Below are 11,751 nucleotides of genomic sequence, written 5' to 3' on the forward strand. Positions count from 1 at the left end.
TGTCCGCTCAAAGTGGCTGGTAGTGTAATTGACTGCTAGGATTTTGCTGCTAGATTAAGTTCGGTCTTGTCAACAAACAAAACAAACACCAGGTGGCGTATATTAAAAGCTAGAGTTACCTTCCTTGCTCAACCACTGGTGCACCAAATGAATTTTCATATCCGATAAAGTTAACTTATTAGCAACGTATCAACATAAAGGCAGTACTCCACTAAACATTGTACCTCACATTTTTCTACTTGCAAGAAATTAGGGAGGTGTGTGTGTGTGGGGGGGGGGGGGGGGGGGGGTAAGGGTAGTTACATGGCATTTATATGAAATTTTAATAAATGTTTTTATTGGCAAACCTCATTGTAGTTGTTGTAGGTGTTGTAGTTGTAGTTATTATTGTTATAGTTGTAGTTGTAGCTATGTAGTCGTCGTCGTTGTAGTAGATGTAGTTGTTTTAGTTGTAGTTTTAGCTGTTGTAGTTTGAAAACGTTCTACTTGTAGTTATTTTAGTTGTAGTTATAGTTTTTGCAGTTGTAGCACAATTGCTAAACTAAAAGTAATAAACTAAAATTGATGAGCTGGAACAGCGACATTAAAACTGCTAAATTAAAACCTAAATGCCCTAAATTAAAACTGGTGAAGTAAACCAGCAATATCAGAAATCCTAAAATAAAACAGGTAAACTAAAACGTTCAATCAAAACTGCTAAACTAAAACTGCTCAATCGAAACTGCTAAACTAAAATTGCTGAATCAAAACTGCTAAACTAAAACTGCACGATCAAAACTGCTAAACTAAAACTGCACAACTGAAACTGCTAAGTAAAAGTGCTAAAGTTAAACAAAAACTGCTATACCAGAATTCCTAAAGCAAAACTAAATTGTTAAACTAAAACTGCTAAACTAAAAGAGCTAAACCAAAATCGCTTTATTAAAACTGTTAAACCATTATATATACTTAGCCAAAAACGTTTAGCAATTTGGTAAATGTGCTTAAATAAAAGAAATCTCGTGACCTACAAAATAAATTTAATTGAGACATCATTAGTAACAAGATATTTTCAATACAAAATTAAATGTGTGACTGTCGCGTCGTTAAATATAACCTATTTCCAATGATTCCCAGAGAATGCGTCTCTGCCTTTCATATAAAATGCATTCACAGAAAAAAATTGAATTGTTTTCAAAATAATATACACAACTACACGAGGAATCGGTGCTAATATAAGGCCAACTCGATATAAGTCTAATTTTAAATCACTACACCCATGTCTGAACTTGGTATGTAATACATTTTCTCTTCTGTTACCAAATGAATAGTATGGTTCAAAGAATTTTATTGTTTTTATGAATGAAGCTATGTGTTGACAATTTCAAATTTCAGCTCGTAGGTTGTTCCAAAGTTTCATTATCGAATGGATAACTGACGAACTCAGTTTGTTTTAGTAAAGGATAAAGAAATATCATTCCGATTTCTCGGCATGTAAGGGACTCTTTCTTCAACTGTTTGTGGGATATTGTATATAATAAAATAAGGAGCCATACCTTTTATTCGTGGTGCAGGGGTGTAACATTCTCTTTGAGAATGGCCAATACAGCACAAATTGAAGTTTAGAGTAAAATTCAGTATCCGTAAAATTCTGTGATATTTGTATTTGTATTTTTGCACAGTTCTTTACACTGTTTTTGTTTAAATCTTGAATTTTTATATTGATGTTGATCATCACTTTATTTATTTGCATTACCATAGTTTGACACCCAATAGCCGATGTATTTTTCGTGCCGGGGTATCGTTAAACATTCATTCATTCATTCATTCATTTATTTTATTATTTTAAACAACGTACATAGTTTTTTTAATTTACACTTTAAATTAAGTGATGCTAATCCAGTTTCGTAGTACAAAGACTTTCTAGATGCAAATTTAGACAAACCTGTGATTAATCTAACGGCTTCTAATTGTACTTTTTCAATATTGTCTCCCTTGATCAACGCGGGGCGGGACGTAGCCCTGCGGTAAAGCGCGCGGTTGATGCACGGTCGGTTTGGGATCGATCCCAGTCGGTGGGTCCATTGGGCTATTTCTCGTTTCAGCCAGTGCACCACAACTGGCATATCAAAGGCCGCGGTATGTGTTATTCTGTCTGTGGGATGGTGCATATAAAAGACCCCTTGTTACTAATGGAAAAATGTAGCGGGTTTCCTCTCTAAGACAAAATGTCAAAATTACCAAATGTTTGACATCCAATAGCTGATGATTAATCAATCAATTTGGTCTATCGGTGTCGTTAAACAAAACAAACCTTTTTCCCCCGACTAAAGAACACCCATCCCGTACTTCCGATGCCTATTCTAATACCGGGCGGATATATAGTTTTAATAATGTTTGTTGATTTAATAAATATGTTTCTTACACATCCATTGGTGAGAACACCATTCGTTATTTTTGATAACGCATAGTTGTTTACACATGTACGCATGCTAACAATTTCAAGACATGCGACTGGCTGCTCTTAGGTTATGATCAGGTCACCAATGCCATACATGTAATGAAACAAACAGCACGATCGAAATCGATTACACTGTGACGTATAGTTAACCTGACAATCATCTGTTTGTGACGCGTAAGTGCAAGGGCTGTAAATAACTTTTAGTCGAAAAAGATGTTAAAATGTGTTTAAAACCTGGTGATATGTATTGTCCGCTTGGCATTTGCTGAACATGTCAAACCTAAATGTTTATGCGTTTCTGTTATGTTTAATGTTTTAGTATCAAGTACAAGGCTAGGTTTTGGCTGTATGATTGATTTTGTAAAACGTACAACGCTAGTTTTATCTGGATTGAAGGATAAAAGCCATTGTTCTGATCATTCGTGAGTTTGAATTAAGGTTGTTTCAATGAAAGATTATTAGACGAAGATACAATCTAATTAAAATTAGCTCCACTCGAATTTATGAATTAATCTTTTGTGCCATACTCTATGAAATGCCTTTGATATATCACAGAATACAGAACAAAAGTGTTCCTTTTTGTCCAAAGAATCACAAATTTGGGTGTATAATTCTAATAATTGATGAACTATGATTAGGGCGATACGCGCACTGATATTTGTACAGGTCATTGGATATAAAATAATCATATAAATGTTTGAATACAATTCTTTTAAATACCTTTCCAATGCAACTTACTAACGATATCAGCCTGTAGTTAGTAGAATAACATTTGTCACCGTTTTTAACAGAGGCTTAACATGAGCTATTTTCCATCAGTTAGTGAATTTTGATGTACGTAAAGATTTGTTAAAAAGCAACTGAATAGGAACTTTGATTGAATGGATGATACGTTTAAGTAGTTTGTGACTAATCTCATCTGGACCCACTGCCGTATTTGGTGATATCTTTATAGTGTCTGATATTTCCTCTAAAGTTATTACTAATGACTCCAATCTATCCTTACGACGTGGTAGACAAGGAGGGTATACTTTAGTTGTATCATCTACTGAAGTAATAGAAACAAAAAATGTATTTAATGTTTCAGCTTTTTAAAAATCATTGAATACAATCGATAAATGCGTTGTTGGGTCTTTTAGTTGGGGAATTACCATCTGACTATTGTGTTTATTTAAAATATGTTTTAAATATTGCCAATATGTATTTATACTTTCTGAACACAATTCTATTAATTTACTGTGTAACGTATCTGCAAATTAGTCTTCAGCTTTTTTTTCATATTACATGTATTAAATTAATTCCTTTAGCGTTTATATGTTCTTTCATCGGCAACTCGTAGTTGTTTTCTGAGTTCACTTTTAAACCATGGTTTGTCATTTGGTCAAATAGTAACTGTTTGATTATATATACAGTTGTTAATATACTGTTAAATTATAGATTCAAAATTTTCGCAAGCGATATCAACATTTTCCGCGGAATTAATTGATTGAAACATATTTTATTGCATATAAGGTACAAACGGATTGGGCACAAGTTATCCAACTTACGAGGCCTTCTCCTAATAACATACAATAATGACAATATGACAATAACAGCGGAATTAATTATTTTTTGCAATGGTTTTTCAGTATTAAATTTTTTAGCTTTACAAAATCACCTTTATCATACTACAAATATGTATTTTCTAATGTTTTATTATTGCATAAACTCTTATTTAATATAACGTTCGTAGCTTTATAGTCGTTAGTATTCTCCGAAAACTGAATTACTTCACTTTCTTTGGTTTCTCATGTTTTCGAAACAAGAATAGGATCGATTAATGTATCAATATTGGCCGTCAAACGTGTTGGAGTTTTTATTATATGTGACAGAGTTTTACGCATGAGTTCGTGCAGAGCGTGTTGTTGTAGAGAGTAAATCTGGATGTAGGTCACTAGTAATGGCTGGAAGGAAATGTTTTATTTAACGACGCATTGAACACATTATATTTACGGTTATATGGCGCAGATATATGGTTAACGACCACACAGATATTGAGAGAGTAAGCCACTTCATGGGCTACTCTTTTCGATTAGCAGCAACGTATATTTTATATGCACCATCCCACAGACAGGATAGTACATACCACGGCCTTTGTTACACCAGTTGTGGAGCACTGGCTGGAACGAGAAATAGCCCAATGGGTCCACCGACGGGGATCGATCCTAGACCGACCGCGCATCAAGGAAACGCTTTACCACTGGGCTACGACCCGCCCTCATCACCAGTAATGATTGCGTTCTCACACAGGTTGAGAGTAAAGTTTGTTTTATTTAACGACACCACTAGAGTACATTGATTTTTTAACTTATCATCGGCTATTGGACGTCAAACATATGGTCATTATGACACTGTTTTTTTTTTAGAGGAAACCCGCTGTCGCCACATAGGCTACTCTTTTACGACAGACAGCAAGGGATCTTTTATTTGCGCTTCCCACAGGCAGGATAGCACAAACAATGGTCTTTGTTGAACCAGTTATGGATCACTGGTCGGTGCAAGTGGTCTTACACCTACCCATTGAGGCTTGCTGAGCACTCACTCAGGGTTTGGAGTCGGTATCTGGATTAAAAATCCCATGCCTCGACTGGGAACCGAACCCAGTACCTACCAGCCTGTAGACCGATGGCCTAACCACGACGCCACCGAGGCCGGTACACACAGGTTGAGAGCTTGATCGACAGAATGTTTAAATCTATCCCAAAATGATACAGAAGTTGTGTTTGGACGGTATACAATAAAGATAAGTAACGACTTTTGTTTCAAGATGATTCTAACCAGATAATCAATGGCGATTCTAAATCATACCGTATTTTCTGAGCTAACTGTTAGTCAACGTAGACTGTGACCCCCACCCCCGTGATTAGTTCTATCTCGTCTGTAAGGTGCGTCATAATGTTCAGTAATTATTTTATCATTAGATACAATGTCATCATCAACAATAAATAGCGCTATGAGTGATAAACTGGTCTCGGTACGCGTCGATCCCCGTCGGTGGGCCGATTGGGCTATTTCTCGCTCCAGCCAGTGCAAAGAGTTGTAAATGGACAGAATTTTTGAAAATAGCAATTAGTAAAAAAGTTAATAGAATAAAAAAAAAAAAAAAGGAAAAAAGTTACAAGCCAAAAATATAAAGAATCGACTGCTCGGCCGAATATTTATATAATTTGGAGCATTTTAGAAGGACGGTCTAAAATTAAATGAAAGAAGAGAGGATCGGACTATTTAATAATATTTAAAAAAAAGAAAGTAATTTCGACATAAAATTTTGAACGCAGATCTAAAAGTTTAAAGTACGATCGATATGCCATGCACTGAGGCACACCTTCTTGAAGTTCATGAAATAACCACAACACCAGTTTAATTAGATTTTTTTTAAAGCTGTATGCACATGCACAAAAGAAACTACGTCTATTACTCTGGAAAGAAAGAAAGAAATGTTTTATTTAACGACACGCAACTCAACACATTTTATTTACTGTTATATGGCGTCAGACATATGGTTAAGGACCACACATTGAGAGAGGAAACCCGCTGTCGCCACTTCATGGGCTACTCTTTTCGATTAGCAGCAAGTGATCTTTTATATGCACCATCACATAGATAGGATAGCACATACCACAGCCTTTGGTGTACCAGTCGTTTTGCACTGGCTGGAGTGAGAAGTAACCCAACGGGCCCACTGACGAGGATCGATCCTAAACCGACCGCGCATCAAGCGAGCGCTATACCACTGGGCTACGTCTTGCCCCCGAATAAGAGTGGATACAACAAGACCATCTCATTCAATTTGCTGACATGTTTACCTGCTGGAGCGGAGAACATGTACTCAGGCATCGAAATAAGTCGAGAACGGTCGTTCAGGTTACCGGGAGGTTACCACATGCAAGAAAAGTCGAGAACGGTCTTTCGTTCTCGATAAAAAATTTCAACGAATGATAGTTTCGTTTCCGAACGTAAACCAGGCAATGCATTCAGGACTTCTGCGTTTCATTTTCTCGTCAGGAATTGCATCGATGTTTGAGCGCATGTCACTCCGCGTTTAAGAAGCGTCCACTAAATGAATAAATTTATGTCCGCGTTTTGTTTTCTCGTACAAAATTGCACCGATGTTCGTGCGCACTTGTGCAATTGTAAAACAATTTTGGCAATCCGCGTTTAAGCAGCGCCCACTAGATAAATTTACTTCCGGATTTCGTTTCTCGTATCAATGTTCGCGCGCACCGTTACAATTTCAGAACGACCGCGTAGTAGTAACAGGAATTCAAGTCTAACTTTCATATAGTTGTGGAAACCTATAGGTTACCAGACTATATTTTGTGGTAACCTGTAAATGGGTTACCAAACACAATGCTGATTTCGATGCCTGTGTACTGTTCTCGGTGCAAGGCCATACATTGAGACACACGTTACAGTTCATGAAATAACCACAACGCCACTTTAATTAGTTGTAAGCTGTATGCACTTGCACAAAAGAAACTGCGTCTGTTACGCTTGAAAGCGCTATCATATACAGGTTTTAAAAATACCAGCGTAATTAGCATATCACATCACAAAACATTCTATCCTGCGCTCGATACATACGTAATAGTAACGTAAGTACCGCTAACTAAACCGGCTAGTGCTAACATCACACTGGACATAAAAACACAACAGAATGGATTTTTAAATCTTAAAGTCCATGTCCTAGCAACCGTCTAAATCATATTCTTAAAAAAAAAGTAAAGTTTGTTTTATTTAACGACGCCGCTAGAGCACATTGATTTTTTATCTTATCATCGGCTATTGGACGTCAAACATATGGTCATTCTGACACTGTTTTTAGAGGAAACCCGCTGTCGCCACATAGGCTACTCTTTTTACGACAGGCAGCAAGGGATCTTTTATTTGCGCTTCCCACAGGCAGGATAGCACAAACCATGGCCTTTGTTGAACCAGTTATGGATCACTGGTCGGTGCAAGTGGTTTACACCTACCCATTGAGCCTTGCGGAGCACTCACTCGGGGTTTGGAGTCGGTATCTGGATTAAAAATCCCATGCTTCGACTGAGATCCGAACCCAGTACCTACCAGCCTGTAGACCGATGGCCTGCCACGACGCCACCGAGGCCGGTTTTATGAATTAGGTGTGGACATTTTTATATTTCAACTGCATCATCGGTTGTTAGTGACTGTGACGTCAGATGCTGTTCCAATGCAAACATTCTTTGCAGGAAGTTACTTGCTTTTTAAATTTTTCGTTTAATTCAAAACGCTAGCTCGCTCCGAATGGAAGCGAAAAATAGAGAATAGAAAAATAAGAGGTGATGTGCAGTGTACATTTTATGTTTATTTATGCAGTTCAACAATTACTGCTGTAAATGGATGTTACAAACATGATGAAACGACCTACCTGAAAATTGAACAAACATACGTCATGCGCAGAACTCATTTCCTACCAACCCGGGGCGGGATTTAGCTCAGTCTGTTGAGCACTCGCTTGAGGTGCTTGCGTCGCAGGATCGAACCACCTCAGTGGATCCATTCAGCTGATTGTTTATCTCTCGTTCCAACCAGTGCACCACAACTGGTCAAAGGCCATGGTATGTGCTTTTCTGTCTGTAGAAATGTGCATATAAAAGATCTCTTGCTGCATTAGGAAAAATGTAGCAGGTTTTTCTGATGACTATGTGTTAGAATTACCAAATGTTTGATATCCAATAGCTGATGATTAATTATCAATGTGCTCTAGTGGTGTCATTAAGCAAAACAAACGTCTTCTTCCTACTAACCTGCTAACCGACTGTCATGCGCAGAATTAATTTCCTAGTGACTTGATAACACATAGCAACGCCAAGGTTATCATGCTAGCAACGGGTGTGTTATCAGGCAGTGACACTATAACACTTCGAGATATTATGTAGGGTTTATCGGGTCACAGGAAGAATGGTTGCATGATAAATTCCGATACTAGTACAGCCCTTGCACACAGGGAATAAAATTGCATCAAATTACTTTTACACGTGCGACACGGACAACTTGAAATGGGCAGTTTCAATACTCAATAATAAAATGCAAGGGTCACGTCTGGTCTACAGAAAGAAAAAGAAAGAAACGTTTTATTTAACGACGCACTTAACACATTTTATTTACGGTTATATGGCGTCAGACATATGGTTAAGGACCACACAGATTTTGAGAGGAAACCCGCTGTCGCCACTTCATTGGCTACGCTTTCCGATTAGCAGCAAGGGATCTTTTATTTGCGCTTCCCACAGGCAGGATAGCACAAACCATGGCCTTTGTTGAACCACTTATGGATCACTGGTCGGTGCAAGTGGTTTACACCTACCCATTGAGCCTTGCGGAGAACTCACTCAGGGTTTGGAGTCGGTATCTGGATTAAAAATCCCATGCCTCGACCGAACCCAGTACCTACCAGCCTGTTGACCGATGGCCTAACCACGACGCCACCGAGGCCGACGTCTGGTCCACGTTATTTTCGTTTCATTATTTACTACTTCTAGTTATTGATTCTATTTGCCATAGAACTGATATAGTAATTAACTCCACCTAAAGTGGGGTATAAGTCAGTTATACCCACACTTACTCGGTCTATCGGTGAATAGGCCTATGCCAACAGTTTTGAACGCGAGAACGTCCTCGGCTTCGCCTCGGAAGCCCCACGACCAAAACTGTAGGGATATTCACCGATACACCTTGTAAAGTGTGGGTATAACGATTACAGGTACGTACATGCAGTTTATTCACGTTTTCTTCATTTTGCTTATGTTATATTGCGTTTAACATTTTATCTTTCTCCATAGGCATCATCACCGAAAAACTCCAGAATGGCCTATTCCGGGTGCAGTTTCTCAATCCACACCAACGAATGAAAAAAAGTGTTGTTTACTCAGGCATCAAGAATTCAAAACATTGCACAAGATGTTATCAGATCAAGAATTGAAATCATTAAATTGCAATAGATATGGTGATCAAATCAAGAATTCAAAACGTTATTAAGAGTATAATACAATCTGGGCACCATGGAAACGACTCTTCAGTCAAGAAAGTAATTTGATGGAAGATAATAGAAACAATTATCAAACGAGCGCTTGACGTGAATTTTGACATTATTACTTATCACTATAATTAATTACTATAACTTTTCTTTTTAACAATCCTTCTTCTCTAAACTTATATATTTATTTTATATCCCCATTACATCAACCAGCCTATTTAAATACATTTCTATTAACTAGCCATTTATAATGTGTTATTAATACTACTATCTACATGTACATATTCATTAATATTAAATATATCACCGTCTACATTATTTGTATAACTATTACTATTACTATAATCAGCATACTACCACAAAGTGTATGTACTCCTAGTATTTAGCGTGTATAATTTAATTCATCTTCTGTGAGGCGATGAATCAGGGCACCCCAACCCTGGCATCGTCAAAATGAGCTGGGGACAATAAAATATTTAAAAAATAAATAAATAATAATAATAATAATAAAAACGTTGCACTAGACATGGTGATCAAACTAAGAATTCAAAACGTTGCATTAGATACTCGTATGGTGACCAAAACAAAAGTTGAATTGGTGCCGTGCTCAAGCACTTCCAGGGAATGGCAGATGGAGGGCTATTAAATGTTTTATAGATGCACTTTAGACTTTCTTTTTATTCCGATTTCATTACCTTTACGTCGGACACTGTCAAACATGGCTCGTTCCAGCCAGTGCACCACGACTGGTATATCAAAGGCCGTGGTATGTGCTATCCTGTCTGTGGTAAAGTGCATATAAAAGGTCCCTTGCTGGATTAGAACAATTGTAGCTGGTTTGCTCTGATGACTACGTGTCAGAATTACCAAATGTTTGACATCCAATAGCCGATGATTAATAAATCAATGTGCTCTAATGGTGTCGTTAAACAAAACAAAACACGAAACAAACAACAACAACAACTGTCAAGCATGGGGCAGACATAGCCCAATGGTAAAGCGCTCGCCTTCTGCGCGGTCGGTCTAGGATCGATCGTCGTCGATGGACCCATTGAGCTATTTCTCGTTCCAGGCAGTTCACCACGACTGGTATATCAAAGGCCGTGGTATGTGCTATGTTGTCTGTGGGATGGTGCATATCAAAGATCCGTTGCTGCTAACCGAAAAAGAGTAGCCCATGAAGTGGCGACAGCGGGTTTCCTCCCTCAATATATGTGTGGTCCTTAATCATATGTTCGACGCCATATAACCGTAAATAAAATGTGTTGAGTGCGTCGTTAAATAAAACATTTCCTTCCTTCCTGTCAAGCATGTACATATTCTGATGAAGTGTGCCAAACTCGGCGTCTAGCAAATGTGAAAATATAAAATTTCACTAGTTATAACTGAACATTATTGAAAGCAAATAGATCAGAAAGCTAACAAATGTTTCGGCAAGTCAAGAATATTGCTTTTATTAGTATCATTTGACATCTCTAAAATGTTGTTAACTATCTCAGAAATATTGTGTTACTGTTACTGGGAATTGTCAATTCAATGTCACATGCTATAGTTACGCTCTGGAAAAGTGTTTTCTATTTGCTATGTATACAGCTGCATTGACATGACCAACTGGTATTGTGTTCCAATACATGGTTGTGAATGTTTATGATAAATTAACCAGTCAAAATGCAATGATTTTGTATAAAATGTTTAAAGGGACATTCCTGAGTTTGCTGCAATTTCTAAGATGTTATCGACTAACAGAGACTTTTTAACGATTGTAATTACATATCAACTATATTTTTCTGCATAAAATATTAGTGTCGGTATGTTAAACGTGTTTCTGATCGTTGTAATAGTTGTACTAGGTTAAATTTGATTTTATTTCCTCAAATATATGTTTTCGTACGTACGAAATTATTTGAAGACAAAATCCAGTTTGGGCTTCTTGCAAATATTAAGACGACCAAAAACACATTGAATATACAGACACTGATATTCTAAACAAAAAAATATATTTAATATGCAAGTTTAATCGTAGAAACTTTTTATTAGTCGGAAACATATTACAATGCAGCAAACTCAAGAATGTTCCTTTAATGCAAGTGAAAATTGCTTTACAAATTACGGTGTTACAACATGTATACAGCTTCATTGGTATGACCAACTGGTAATGTGTTCCAATACATGGTTGTGAATGTATATGATAAATTAATGCAATGATTTCTTTTTGTATAAAATGTTTAATGCAAGTGAAAATTGCTTTACAAATTACGGTGTTACAACGAAA

Source organism: Gigantopelta aegis, chromosome 2 (genome assembly GCF_016097555.1).
Source record: "Gigantopelta aegis isolate Gae_Host chromosome 2, Gae_host_genome, whole genome shotgun sequence".
NCBI classification, from domain to species: domain Eukaryota; kingdom Metazoa; phylum Mollusca; class Gastropoda; order Neomphalida; family Peltospiridae; genus Gigantopelta; species Gigantopelta aegis.